Source organism: Phodopus roborovskii, unplaced genomic scaffold (genome assembly GCF_943737965.1).
Source record: "Phodopus roborovskii unplaced genomic scaffold, PHOROB, whole genome shotgun sequence".
NCBI classification, from domain to species: Eukaryota; Metazoa; Chordata; class Mammalia; order Rodentia; family Cricetidae; genus Phodopus; species Phodopus roborovskii.
The window spans coordinates 17,735-33,588 of record NW_026125186.1 but is presented as its reverse complement, the minus strand read 5'-3'; positions in this window follow the sequence as shown (position 1 = coordinate 33,588).

Sequence of the window (15,854 nt, the reverse complement as noted above, 5' to 3'; positions counted from 1 at the left end):
TTTATAAATAGGTTTTATACTAAACATTTTTTAATCAAATCACTCTTCCGGGCTCTTGTCTTTTGGTGAGGTGGTGGGTTTGTGCCGAGGGTTTTGCTGATTTGCCCTGTGGTGACTCCTGCTGTGTTCCAGCCACAGCAGTTGAATATGGCTGAGGTGGCCATTGGAGGAGATGGTTGTACTCTTGGGGTGGGGGGAGGGCAAGAGATTTGATAACCTCATTGTTATACCTACCCCCTTTGGCATTCTGAATATTGTCACTGTAGATATGTGTTGCAGAAGTGCCCTGTTTGCAAACACATGCTATAGTTTGCAGCACAAAGAGTGACATTAATGTACTGTTTACTTTGACATGAATCATGGACAGGATACTCTTCTGTGACAGGAAGTGGTGGAGCTGGCTGTGTTTTAATATGCCTCAATTTGCCTTCACTGTCTTCTACTCTTGTGAAACGCAGAGACCATGGGAGATCTGTATGATGTCAATAAAGGACTTACCTACTTTTGGAATTCACTAAGATTATTATTATTATTTTTTTTTTAATCAGTAAGCTCTATTCATTTAGTCCTTGAAAACCAGAGATCTGAGGCAGTACCTTGGGGTTTGGAGATCACGAAACAGAATGGCCAGGGGCATCTGCCTTGCATATGCCAGATCTGGAAGGGAGGAGCTCCCAGCACCAATGTTTGCATTTTTTAAAATTATTATTCTCATACTAACTTTACATCTGAAATAATTTCAGATTACATCAATTATGGTGGTAACTTCACATTGACTCTGGGTTTCTCTTTCAGTTACATTTGACCTTATTTTCCTGACCATCCTTTGTTTTTTTAGTCACTACCTTTCTATCCAACTGTCCATTATCCCACCATCCACCATTATACCTAATTTCCAACCACCCACTTGTCTATCCAACTGTCTGCCATCACTGCCCATCCACCCACCCTTCTACCTGTTTGCCTTCCTCTCTGACTACCCACCACATACCTACTCACCTCTCAGAATAGCTTGCAGACAAAATGCCCAGTTACTTCTCAGTGTGTATTTCATCCACACCAAGGATTTTAATTCCCTAGCAGCCATCAGAATCAGGAAGTTAGCATTGGCATGATACTATCTAGTCTGTAAATCCTTTTAAAATTATACTGGTAATCTCAGCAGAAGTGGCTCTTCCTAACCTTGGGGGTCCTGGATTCTATCTATTTCTTTACGTTTTATTGTCCCATCTCCAGTTTTCTGTGCTCATTTCCAGGCTTCTCTTGCCTTGCACAACCTTTACATTTTTTGTGATATATGTAGCACTATAGGCTTGTCTGACTCTACTTATGGTGGCTTAGGTTTTAACCGGCACACACAACAGACTCGATACTGTGTTCCCATCTTTCTATTTAATTTTTCATTGGTATTGGTACACAGTTACAGATTACTGTGTATAGCCAATGTGTCAAACTCCATTATCCCTTAATGCTCAGTGATCCCCAAGTTAGTCAGCTTGAAGGCCTCTATGCACATTGGCTGCATGAGGACTTACTGCTTTGACTGACTCAAAATACCCAACACACAAACAGACCACTAGATATAGACTACATACCCCATTTATACCATACATACATGAAATGACTCCAGCCACTGAATTAATTCTGCCTGACAGGTGACATGGGGGCTGACATGAACAGGATTGTTGTGATGAACAAACATCACACTCTGAGGAACCACTGAAGTTGGTTCTGAAGGTGAAAAACTCTGGAGCTTGCTGGGTAGTTGTCCTGTACCACCATGAGGGCAGTAAGCTGTGAGTTGTTCCCTGGTTGACGGCAATTGCTATCATGATAAAAATATCTGCGCTGAAGCAAGGAAGTGCAACAAAAGCCCCTCTGATGCTGAATAAGTAGGAAGGAGAAGGCTGCAGGTGGTTCGTTTCTCTGCTCATTGCCACAGAGTTTATGCGTAATAAAAGGTATAAAGGTATAAAAGGCTAGCTCTTTGGAAAGATCCCCCACAGTGTGTGCTGACCCTGAGTGTAGGACTCTGGGTGAAGGGAAAAGAGCCCCCCCCCCTCCAGGTTTTAACGTCTGATGATGTTGCCTTTTGGAGCAACCTGGAGGTTTCAGCAAGCCTTGTCTTCTGTGGCAACACAGAAAAATGAAGTCCCTTCATAGTCTCCTTCCATAGCTCCAGCTCTTCCTCCTGGAGTCACTGCCAGGAACAGCTCCTGGAGTCACTGCCAGGAACAGCTGGGCCACTGGAAAAACAAGGTTCAGTGAGGTGGCAGCTGAGGCTGCAGGTGTGGCTGGTATGACAGGTGTGGCTGGTGGGAAGTGGCCCTGGGGGAAAAGAACTGAGCCTCCTCCATGGGCGGTAGGCTGAGCTGTCCTTCATCACACTTCCTTTTCTATCTTCCCTGGAAGCTGTAAGAGGACCCCTGACTTCTCTGCACTGAAATGGGCAAGCAAGGACCCCATCTTTGCTTCAAGGAAAAGGACAAATTAAGCAGAAAATGGTGGTGCTGGGGCCATCAGTGACAGAAGGTGGCCATGTGCCCATGCACAGACTCTCTCTGAGTTTGGGGACAGAGCCAGGTCCAGACAAGGATTTACTGAAGAGCCTGAAGAGCCAGCTTGAACTGGTCTTCCTAAAAAGATGGAAGGTTGATGGAGGAGTGACAGGTAATAGAAGCTGACTGTGATTAGGGAGAGTGGATGGAGAAAAAAACCTCTATCTGGGGGAAGGGATGGAAGATAGCTTCACTGATGGTAGAAGGAAGCTTCACAGAATCAGGTTTCCTTTCCATTTGCTATGAGAAAGTACTCAGACAAAAATAATTTATGAGAGAAAGGATTTATTTTAGTTCATAATTGCAGGTTATGATCATTCATTGCAGGAAAGTCTAAGCAGGAACTTGAAACAGCTAGTCATGTCACATCCACAATCAAGAGCAGAGAGAATGTATGAATACATTCATGTCAGTGCTCAGTTCATTCTCTCTCTCCCTCCCTCTCTCTCCCTCTCTCTCTCTCTCTCTTTCTCTTCTCTCTGTTTCTGTCTTTGGTGCAGTTAAGGACAAAATGCAGTGAATAGTGCAACCAATAGGTTTTCCCAGATGAAGTGATGTGATCAAAACAGTCTCCCACAAACATGTCCAAAGGTCAATCTGATCTAGACAATCCCTCAATGAGACTCTTCCCAGGTGATTCTAGATTGTGTCAATTTGACAATTAAAGCTAACCATCACAGCTAGTATCTAGTGTCTGTCTCCATTTAGTAAATGATCAGGCAGGGATGTATGATTGGATAAGCCACATGGTCTCTCTCAAGAGGTACTTTTCTACCTGTAGGGGTAATACCTGGAGGCTGCCTATGAACCTGCCATGGGCCTGATACAGACCGTGTGTGAGTCAGGTTGAAGATGAGGATCTGGGAACTGTTTGTTCCTTGAACACAGAAAATGCTTAGCAGTTATAATGAGGCTATGTCTGCTGACTCTTAACACTCCGCATGTCAATCAAGAAGGCACCAGACATGGGGAACCGTCACAGAGTGGGACAAGAAAACCAGGATCAGTTTTAGCTTCTCTCCTGCCTCTGTAAATAGGCAGGAAAAGTTTAGGTCATGTGTGCCTAGACCTGAGGAACACAGGCAACCTGGAGTGTTGTTGGGATAAAGAGCTAGGGCAGAGACAAAGATTAGCTTCTTAAAGTGAAGCCTGTCCCACCACACTTGTCCAACCTCTCCCTCCTCTCAGCACCAAAAATATTTTGGCCCTAACATTTAGATCTGTCATCCTACAGTGACAACATCAATAAGTTCTACTCATGTGCATGGAACTTCAAATACCTGTCACTAACTGACTGTGCAAAATGAACTGAGCCCATTAGACAGAATATTCTACCTTGGAGGACAAACCCACAGCTTTCCCAGTCAAGCCAAGAAGCAGGTTTTAAAAACCAGAAGATACAGGATCCAGTAAGATGTTCCAGCTGGCAAAGATGTCTGCTACCAAGACTGATGGCCTGAGTTCAATACCTGGGACCCACATGGAGAAGGCAAGAATCAACTTCTACAAATTGTCCTCTGACCTCTGGCATGAGTGCACACATGTGTATGTGCTTCCAGATCCGTGGGTTCTGGATCATGCTGTTAGCATGATTTCAAACGGCAAGAGCCGAGAATACAGAGGCTTGGCAAGATGCTTCTCAAGGGTATTTTAATTTCTCCCACAGCACAGGCTGAGATACATTTTCAGGTCATCCCCCTTTGCAGGTGGATAGGATATTTTCCTGCAGAGGTGGCCCTTCAGGGTTTCCTTAACAACTGCATCACATGGGCCTCTGGTCTCTGAGTGATTCTACCTGCACCCCTTGGTACTGAGTTTAGCACTTTTTTCTTATTTCAGTCCAGGGCCAGCTCTGTCAGCCACAATTGTCTTCATTCATTTACTTCTGTCCCTGGACTTTTGTCCCCTCTCCTCCTTGTCTGCCTATAGTTACTTGCAAGGGTTCTGGTGCTTTGGCCAACAGTCCTATATGGCAAGGAAATGCAATGGCCAAAAATGAATGTATCTCCAAGCCAAGAGTCAATGTCTCACCAAATCAGCAATGAGGGGTTGGTCTAATGACTGTGGCCTAGTCATAATGATGTCTAAACAGTGAATTTGGATTCCAGTGACAACAGTGACATAACTGTAACCACCCTGTGGGTGTGGGAGGGGCTGTTGTGTAAGAGGCAGATCTGTATGCTGCACAGCTGGAAGTCACAGTGTTTAGAAGAAAAAGAAAAGGGTAGAGAGAGCATGGGATGGAAGCTAGGCCTCTGATGGACTCTGGTTGGGGTAGGTGATGGGACAGAGAAGGTGTTACGGTCTGTTTTCTCCATGTGAGTCTTTCATTTTTTACACTACAGCATTTTTACTGTATTAGTTTAAAAACAGACAAATTAACATGGAAAAGACTGAAGATACAGCTTACACGTGTGCACAGGCAGGAGGGTCTTGTGTGGCTCAGCACAGGAACAGAGTGATAATCTGACTGTGTTGGTCTTTTCAGGGTTACAGGAATTGACAGATGCTTTACTTTTCATAGTAGTAGCCTGGAGTTTTAAGGTGGGCTTCTAAACACCATGTTTTTAGCCCCCCCAGGTGCCAGTGAGTGGGCCAGGTGGTCTTCTGTGGCAGAGCTGGTGTACAAAGCTGACCTGGGCTTAGCATCACCAACTGGCTTTCTCACTACTTCACACCCAACTTTCCGCCACGCAGCCAGCCCTCAGAGGCACCGGTGACTTCTTAGGGATGGAGAGACAGTGCTCTGAGATCTTCCCCTGCCCACCGCTTTGGGCTCCAGTGAGAACATTCCATGTTTCCTGTGTTTCCTTGTCTGAGTAACTGGGCAGAGCAACTATGAGGAGCTTGTTTCTCCTGCTTGGCTCCCCTCCACCCAGCTTCCCATTTAGCCTCTAGAGGATGTAGAAGCCTCTGACCCTGGGTGGTTCCCACCTTGATCTTGTTCCTATGCCCTAGCCAGGTGCCCTCCAGCTGCCTCATGTGTGGGCGAATGTGGTGTTCTAGAAGGTGACTGAGGCCTGCTTTCAGCACCACTGCCTGTGGTTGGCCTGGTTGGTGTCGCCCAACCTAGAAAGGCAAATGAACTCACCTTCTATCTCTTTCCATGGACCTCTATCACCAGAATGCCTCTGCTGTGGAAAGAGAGCAAAGAGCATTGGGCCAGGCCTGGCCCTGTTGTTCTGACAGAGTGCCCTTGGTTAAGATTGATGCTGGAAACCGAGGGAGAGGGGATGTAGACCATGACAGGGTGTCTTAGTTTGCTTTCTGTTGCTGTGATGAACACCAGGATCAAAATCAACTTGAGCGGTAAAGGGTTTATTTATCTTATAGGTCATAGTCCATCATCAGAAGCCAAGGCAAGAACTCAACACAGGTACTGAAGCAGAGACCAAGGCAGTAACTCTGCTTACTGGATTGCTCAGTTTGCTTTCTTATACAGCTCAGGACCACATGCCCTGGGGATAACACCACGTGTGTGTGTGTGTGTGTGTGTGTGTGTGTGTGTGTGTGTGTGTGTGTGATCTGGACCTTCTAGAATCATCAATCAAGAAAATGCTCCCAAAGATTTGCCAAGAGGTCACTTTGATGGAGGCATTTTCTCAATTGAGTTTCCCTCTTTTTTAAGATAACGCTCACTGCATTAAGTTGCCAAAAAACTAACCAGCACAAGTAGGTGGCAGGCAGAGCCAAGCCCCTCCTCATTCCCACCACACTTCAGATTTACTTTATGTTGAGCAAGCATTGTGGACACTACTTAGCATGCAGGGGGAGTCTAGAGGGGACTGGTTGTTACTTATTTCTCAGGATGCAGACAGTCTCAATGACCCCACATAGGGCTGAGCCATACTCAGGAGGCAAGGGGTTAGTGCAGAACTTGTGAGCCTTCATAGGCTGCCAAACCACCAAGAACCACTTCTACTCATCAGGGAACATTTTTCCTTCATTTCTCAAAGCCAACAGCAGCTTGTTGGGACCTGCCACCGGAAATCATCACCTGCCAATCTGCACTGGGTGGGGGCCTTGTGTTCTGGGTGGATCCATCCCATTGTCCTAGAAGTAGACTGTCCTTTGTTTGGAGACAGGGGAGAGCTGAAGCCTTCTACCATCTGGTCAGGGGAAACTCTGACCAGGGGGGTGGGGGGATAAAGATGACAGCCAAAGTGAGCAACTTCTCAGGAGTTGTGCACAAATGTTCCCAAAGAACATGGAGAGTCCAACATCCTTTGAAAGGTTATGTACAGCATCAACCAGGGCCTAAGCAAGTCTATATAGTCCTTGGCCTTTTTTCCTTCCAGCTCGTGAATGCAGGTATATTGCCAAAGAGTTGTGAGAGGAACAGAATCTGAGTCTGGGGCTGTGTGGGGCACTTTGTGTATGCAGGGCCAGGCGCTCAGGGATCTACATCATTGTCATCTGTGAATGTCAAGATTGTTCCACTCCATCCTCCCAGTCCTGCCTAAGCTTTTTGCCTCTGACCATGACACTAAGCCTCCGGCCCATGGCTAGGAAACCTGGGTCTTCTTGGCCTCTGCCTGGGTCTTGTTTAACCTGATATTGCTGCCCCCAACTCCTTCTAGAATATGCCTTCCATTCTTTGTCCTTCCTACCATTTTTTAGTCCATTTATACTAAAGGACATCTCCTAGAACATCACAGGGGCTTACAATTTATTGCTGACTGTCTTGGTCAGGTATCCATACATCTTACACCCTGTGGTGGGACCATAGGTATGCATCACCTGGTTGAGAAAGCTGTGTAGCAGGTTTGGCCAAGGAAAGTGCAGGATGACCCCACCTGATTACAGGCCAGTGTAACCAGTCAGCTACATGCAAAACACCAGGCTTGATAGCCCCTGACAGAATGTACAGAACTCCCTCCACAAGCATGCTCTGCCTCTGCCACACCTCTTCCAGAAGCACAAGGCCATTTGAACAATCTGGATTTACCCCTATTTTCATATTATTTCTGATGCCTTCAAGAAGAACTAAATGATCAGGCAGTGGTGGTCCATGCCTTTAATCCCAGCATCCGGAAGACAGAGGCTCTCTGTGAGTTGGAGGCTAGCCTGGTCTACAGAGTAAGTTCCAGGACAACCAGGGCTACACAGGGAAACTCTGTTTGAAAATAAATTTAGAATAAAATAAATAAAAAAGAAGAACTGACTGGCTAGGCAAGGTGGTGCATAGTTAAATTGAAGCACTGAGGAGGAAGAAGCCAACCAGTTCACTGCAAATTTATGTCTAGCCTGGTATACAAAATAAGTCCTAGGCCAGCCAGGACTACTTAGGAAATATGTCTCAAAAACAAACAAACAACAATCAAAACAATCCCCAAACGGTAACTTCTCTGCAGAAGAGTGAGGAGAAACTGTTGTATGGGAGAAAGATGAAGCATCCTCTAGCTTCTCACATAGAGCATGAGACCAGGGCGCAACAGAGGCAGGTTATATTTTGAACATGAATAAGCCAAACTTTCATTTAAACTTTTGGAGTAAATAGAATCCAAGATGGTCTGTGAATTTCAGATACATGCTGAATCAGTTTTCAGTGCACGTCCCAATGCTAAATAAATTATCCACCATATATTTTATTATATCTTAATTATGTTTTTTGAGATGGGGGGTCTCACTCTACAGACTAGTCTGGCTTGGGATTTACTATGTACCCCAAGCCGTCCTCAAACGTACGACCAATCCAGCTACTCACGATCTGCCTCATGCTAAGCCTCCATGCCAGACCCATATTTTATTATTGTTGTTGTTTTGGTTTAGTCTTTTAAGACAGGGAGGGTTCACTCTGTAGCCCTGGCTTTCCTGGAACTTGCTCTGTAGACGTGATTCATTTAGCCCAGGCTAAGAATGCCTGATCTTTGCCTCTAGCTCCTAAGTTCTGAGATTTCAGGCGTGTACCCCAATGCTTGACTAAGAATTGCCTCTTTCTTGGTCTTCAGCCACAGGGGCACCTGCATTTTATACAGCAGCTCTTTTGGCTTCTAGCATTTCTTGGCCATATAATTTTATTTTTAAGTGTTGTTCCTGAATTTGGAGTTCTCCCCAAATAAGCTTCTCCCTGAGTTTGTGCCCACAGACAATGGAACTGTTTGTGGAAAGGTTCATACCTGCCTTTTAGAGGCAGCTTTGTCAATTGCAAAACTAGGTGCATTAGGAGCAGACAGAGGGTTCCCACAAAATGGGAAAATTCCTACTTCAAATTGTCATAGCAACCACTGGTGAACCAGCTAAGGGATAATGTGTGGTGACCCTTCACAGGACTTAAAGGTCCTCAATGAGCCCAGGCTGAGGTCATGAATTGGCCTGTCTCAGGCAAAGCCAGGAACCTGGGGCAGGTAGGTACCCAGTGTATACAGCCCCACACTGCTCAGTTCAGTGTGCTGTGGCTCCCACAAGCTTGATGTCTGGCTAGTGCTGACCACAGAGGGTGTGTCAGGATCAGGTGAGGTTGTGAAGACAAACATCTGGCACACGGGCTGCTTCCCTTGGTTAGCCACTGGTCCAGGGTGTGTCTCTTGGCCTAAGGGGTCACCAGCCTCCTCCTATTAATCCTGATTAACTGGTGAGGTTGGTGTCAGCCTTTGGTAAGGACTGGGATTTTCCTCTGAGGCAGAGGGAGCTTGGGGGCAGGGATGCAAGAAGGAAGCTGCTCCTTTCTCCGGGTCCCAGATAGTTTGCAGAATGCAGGTAGAAGAGCCATCTGCAACACTGAAGAGAGTCTGAGGGCTGAGCAACCCCACAGGGAGCCAAGTATCTTGGCTCTGGGAAGCAGAGGGAGGTGTTTCAGCACCTGAACCAGCTGAGCCTGGTCCTCAGGCTCTGGCAGACACTGCCGCCCTCAAGGTTAAGCAAAGCCAGATGCAGGAATGCCATTCCTCAGCCCCAGGACAAAGCTGAATTCATGCTCCTGAGAGTTGGAGGGCATTGAGTATACTGGCTTCATTTTGCTTGGGTCCCCAGACAGAATCCCCTTCTGTTACCCAGTGCAAATGGTTCTGATGTACTTTGGGTCCTAATTTGAGTTCACCTTGTTAAAGAAAGTCCAGTGCATGACTGACTGTTGTTCTTACCCAGAGGCTAAAATGCAGAGCAGAGGCCAGTGTATTCTAGGTACTCAGAGGCCTCACAGGTCCCCCAAATGAAGTAGCAGGATAGAGGAAAGTTTGTTCTATCAGAGCTCTGACTTTTCCAGCCCGCCCTCTGTCATAAATCTGAGCGGGGATGGGACAGTTACCCTTCCCTCACACCTCTCAACCTCTCCAGATCTAACCAATCTCTGGGTTCTATCTTGATCTCTTCAAAATCTAGCACCTGACCCTGCTCCCCTCATCTTGAGGGATGCTCTACAAGGTGTGAGTCTTTGGTCTCCTGTATCTGGCCCTCCTCTACTGTTCTCTTAACAGTAAACATGGGCTCCTAAGTGGCCCCTCAGGCTGCCAGGTCCCAAGCTCTGTAGGCAGTCAAGACCTCATCCAGGGGCCTGGCTGTCTGAGACCTCATTCTGTCTTGTCTTTCTCACTCCTCATCTTTTCTACTGCCTCTGCCTCTAAGTCACTATCAGCTTCTCCAGGAAGCCTTTGGGCCCACATGCAGATGTTCACACACTGGCCTGGGTTGCATAGGACAATGCCCTGAAAGACCTGGCTGAAGCTTCCAACAGCCCATGAGGCGTCTCTCCAACAGCCACAGAGGATCTCATCATGGTTGACACCCCTCACCTGGAACTTCCAGGTAGAGCTATGCAATGAGCTAGAGAATTGGGGGTGGTGAGGAAAAGGAGGGAGAGGAAAGAAGTGTGTGTCTAAGAGTTGGACCTGGACAGTAAAGCCTGGGTTAAGGTCCAGGATTCAGTCCGCATGGGTTGGTCTTACTCATGAGAACGAGGAGGTGTGTGTGTGTGGGTGTGGGGGAGTGTTGTAGGTGTTTCTCTTCCTGAACCCATCCTCCCAAGCCAACAGCCTATCTAGAATGTAAGTCTCTCCCTGGTCTTTCTGCACTGAGGCTGGAGGTTGGGCAAGGTACAGTGGGTGCTGGCTCTCTTCCCTCTGTGTCTGGCCCAGGAGCCAGACCTGGACTGTGGTACATACTCTGGGGGATCAGTGAAACAAGGCCCAGTGAAGGTAAAGCCTGAAGATTTCTGGAGATGCCCTTGAGATTTCTGGCCCCATAGCACACAACACCTTCTCCCAGACAGTGAGACAAGTTCCACTTCCACAGGCTGTACCTGTTACACTCTAGGGAAGGAGAGGAGAGGAGGTTCTGCAGAGAGAATCCCAGCGGAAAGTCCTTCGAGCAAGAGGTGTCTGAGGAGTGTTCCAGCTCCCCTCATGACACAACCAAGTGTCTTTTAAAGGTTTCTGAAGTAAAAGGAGACCTTGCTTCCAGAAGACGCACACAGAGTTAATATGTGACCTGTGTACATGACCAAGGAAGAACATGGGGCCATACATGACGGGGGCCAGTCTTTATCTATGTAAGGGAGTGGAGCTTGGTTAATGTCTGAGTTGTCAAATATGACGAACTAAAGGTGCCTCTTTTCCCCAGACACAGAGAGGGGGTCCTAGTTACCCGAAGGGCCTGGGTTTACTCACAGTGCTAAGAGGATCTAGGTCTCAGGCTGGTAAAAGAGGAAGAGATGACCATAGACAGTATAGGCTCTATGCCTGATGCAGGGCAGGATCTCTTTCTACCCAGGAGGAGGAGGAAGACAAATCTTCAATGTGAGCATTCAGCCTGCATGGTGATCAGAGTCAAAAGAAAGCCACAATAGTTGGGGGAGATGGCTGAGTGGGTAAAGTGCTTGCTGGGCAGGTGTGAGGGCCCGAGTTTGAATCCTCAGAACCTATGTAAAGCCAGGTGTGGACGAACATCTATAATCCTGGTATTCTTGTGGTGAGATGGGGCGGGAGATAGGAGAATCCCTGGAATCCTGAAGGCCAGCTAGAAGGTGTTAAACAGCAAGAAGAATCCCTGTCTCAAACAATCAAACAAGGTGGAAGGTGGGGACCAAACCCAAGGTTGTCCTCTGACCTCCACACATGTGCCATGTCACATACATGCCTGTAAGTCACACAGGAATGCATGCACACACACACACACACACACACACACACACACACACACACACACCTTTCACAAATGCCAAAAGAGGTTGTGGCTGTCAAGCCACAACCAAATGATTAGGTAGGCAAAGAGGGTTGTGAAGGTTAGGGTCTCAGGTACTTGTGTCTGATGCCAAGAACAGTTCACTACTGCAAGGACAAGGCTTACTCCAATGTCACTATAGTCCCCACAGAATATAGTCTAGAAGAACATACACCCGGCTGCTGATTATCCACCTTCTTGTTGGCCCTGTAACTGAGGAGGATCATCTCATGGAGGCCACTTATTCACCTGCTTCACTCAGTCTTTGAAAACTTCCCAGCCACAACCTTGAACACATCACCATACACTTGCTTTCCCATTGCAAGGATCTGCCAGCTCCAGGTAAGCTTCCTCTAATCCTTCTCCCCATCCAGTGCAAATCCTGACAGTGGCTGGCTTTGGGGGCGCAGGTGTTCATCAAGCTTGGGGGGGGATGTGATGACTCCAGGCAACCCAGCTAGTTGAGGATAACCTTCTATCTCCAGTTGCTGCTGAAACATTTTGGTAGACAGTGTTGGTGTAGAAGTAGCTTGCCTAGGCTTCCACAAAAGGCACCCCTATTACCTTTCCTGGAAAGTTAGTTGAGCCTAGTTTGGACTCTGTTCTCAGGCAGGTTTTGCTGAGATGGCCCCTCCAAAAATGTCAGCGTCTTTTCTATTTTCAGAGAGGTTGGGTACTAGGCAGGGCTAATGCAAGAACGGACAATTTATGTAGTAGGTGCTTCACAAATGCTTCTGCCTGTCTGCCTGGTGTGCTCACTGGAACTTACAGGTCCCATTTAGAACTTCTGCCCAGGTCTGATCTTCTCAGAGGGTGAGGCTGGGTGCCATTTCCCCATGAGCTCTGCCTTGCCAGTCCCGGGGTTGCTGAGTAAGAGATCTGCTTCTGCCCTGGGGACAGCTTGGCAGTGGCCTGAAGGTTCCTAGGAGCAGAGGCACGTGCAGGGGGTGGGAAAGGCAAGGCTTGTAAAGACAAGGAAGGTGACCTGAGGCAGATCTACCTCCTGTCCTTAGGGAAGAATTAATAAGTAGACCATTGTGTGAGAATGATAATAATTAGATCATTAGAAGGGCCCAATCTGCCCTCTCCACTCCCTGCCCCAGGGTTGGGCCCTGGACCCACCTAACAATCTGCCTCTACTGTAGGTGTCTGGTCTCTATGGAAACTGGGAGTCATTTCACAAACAGAAGATTAGGCCTCGTGGGAATGGGGAGGTGAGGAAATCTCAAGGGGCAGAGTTTTCATTTATAGTGCTATGGAGTGAAGGTGTCAGACCAAGGTCTCGAAGCCAAACTCTACTGACTAAGTGGAGTGCAGAGCACAAAGACTGGTTTCCTGGCCCTCTGCCTGTGAGCAGGACGGCACCACACTTGATTCATTTGGCACCAGAGATCAGACCCAGGGCTTCATGCATGCTAGGTGAGCACTCCACCCTGAGGCACCCCAAACTCAGCACCTCACTTTTTGCAACAGAGGGAGTATTTGGCAGAGATGCTGGTCTCCTCTTGTCACCTGGTGACTTTCTGAGTTTTTCCCAGGGAAAGCTAACATTTCCTCTTCCTAAACATTCAAATAATTTACCTCCAGGGGGCTGTTATGTGGCTGAGCTGGTACAGTGCATGCCTAACATGCACCAAGCCCTGGGTTCAATCCCTAGCACTGAACAAGCTGGATGTGATAGGGCAGTCCTGTAATTCTGGCACCTAAAGAATGAATTCAGGGTCATCCTTGGCTACATAGTGAGCTCAAGGTTAGCCTGTGCTACCTGAGACCCTGTCTCAAGACAAACAAACAACCCTGACACCCTAGGTGAATATCTAGCAAAAAGCTTGTAGGTTTCTTGCTCTGCTGATAGAGGCTTCCCCAGGTGACTGAGTGGTGGGCTCCAGCTGGACCAACTCTGGGATCTTGGCCCAGCCTGGCACAAATTCCAAATTGATGTGCAAGAAAACCGTTTAGAAAGCACTGAGCTGTCCCAGTGCAGGAAGTTTCCCATCAGCAGGGCAGGACCCTGGCAGATACATCCCATAGCCCAGTATAGTAAGGGACAGGCAATGACCCCTGAAGAGAAAAGATATATCTTAGGTCCTCAGGTTCTCAAGCATCCTAGAAGTTATTACACATACTATATAAGCTGGTGACCATTTCTACTTGCACAAAGGCAAGAGTGCATCAAGTATGTGCATCAAACCCACAACCCAGCAGCCCAGGTAAGTTGTCATCTAGATGGTGCTAGACCGGTACTTACTCTCCCTCCATCCTACCTACCCTGCTATCCCTCAGGAGACACCTGATTTACCTACCCTGCTATCCCTCAGGAGACACCTGATTTCAGAAATCTCACTTCTGAGGCTGTGACAGTGTTACTCTGTTGTCTAGGGAACCCAATCTGTAACAGATTGTCAACATTGCCCTAATAGACTAAAACAGGGAGTCAAGTTCCCCTGAATGGGAAAAATATTCTTTCAGGTTCTGTTCAGTGTAACATGAATTAATAAAAGATCCAGAGACAGATATGGGGGTACAAACTTCAAGCTGAATATCAGAAAAGTAAAGCATGTGGCTACTAAGTCTCATCTCTAGCTCAGGCTGAAAGGGCCAATCCACCAACCAGCTTTTCACCAAGTCTCAAACTGCTCTCTTTAGTGTGACTGGAGAATGAATCCTTCTACTGACTACCAAAGATCCTGCTTCTATCTTTTATACCCATCTGGTGCTGGGATTAAAGGCATTTGATTTGTTATTCTTTTAGACTGATTCAATCTCATGTATCCCTGGGTGCCCTTGAACAGCTTCTGGCTGCTGGTATTAAAGGTGTACGTCACCACTGCCTGATCTCTATAGCTTGAGGCTTACTTTGCTTTTCTGAATCCTAGGGCAAGCTTTTAATAAATCATAAATAATATATCATTACAGTTCACATTATACAGCCTACCTGCTCCCCTGTGTGAAATAACTAGACAGTAGTGGAAACTTAATCTATGTTTCCAGGACTCAAAAATGTGAGCTTGCTCAAGGCTTCCTTTGCAAAATAAAGAATATGGAGTGTGTCAGGCTTTGTGGTACACACCTGTAATTCCCAGAACTATCAAGGCAGGGTCAGATGGATCTCTGTGAGCTCGAAGTCTACATAGTGAGTTCCAGAACATCCAGAGCTGTGTAGAAAAGACTGTCTCAAAAACCCCAAAACAATAAGAATGTATGATAGGCCATATTTATAGATTTTTTTTAAAGATAGGGTCTCATATAGCCCAGGCTGGCTTTTGAACTTATTGTGCAGCAAAGAATGACCTTGAACTCCCTGATCTTTCTGTCTCCATACCTCTAGTGCTAGAATTAATGACATGCATGACTATACCTGGGTTATGTGGTGCTGGGGAGTAAACCCAAGCAAGGTATCTTGCATGCCAAGCAAGCACTCTACCAACTGACCTACATCCCCAGACCATATTTATGAACTTCTTTTTATTAACATGGATACTTTTCAATTGCTCTGCTGTAGGGACCATGGATCTCATTGTCCTAGGATCTGAAAACCTTGTTAGGTCAGTTCCTCTCCAGAGTATACTGTTACCATGGTTCTGCTTCACCTACCCTCAGAAAATGTGTGGCACCCAGAGAGTTTCCAGTGTCCACCATTCAATTTTCAGATTTCCCAGGGTCCATGATTGAATTTACAAAGCTTCCATGGCTACTTCTGCTTCAGGAGGCAATGGGAGCCATAATAGACTCCATTGTCACTGTGCTAGTGCTTGGAAAGAATGACATCAGACTCTGGCTGCAAGTTAGAACTATTTTTAGCAGCTGGTTTGCTGGCAGGGAGGCTGGCAGCCTGGGTATAAGGTGAGGTAGAGGTGGGGCCCTGAGATTCCAGTCTGGCAGAGTAAGAGGCCAGCCCTGTACAGTGGCCTCCTTTCTTCCCAGCTTGGGTTCCATGGGGGCCGCCATCCACAGAACTGGCATTTGACAGCAACTGGATGCACTGTTATGAATACCCTACCCTCTCTGGCTGCAAGGGCAAATGCTGGCAAGGATGGTTCTGTACTGCCTGATATGGACCCCTGCCTCAATGTCACATGGGAGTAGCATCACAGTAACTGAGAGGGGTCATGTGCAAGCTCAAGGGGAAATGGGCATCAT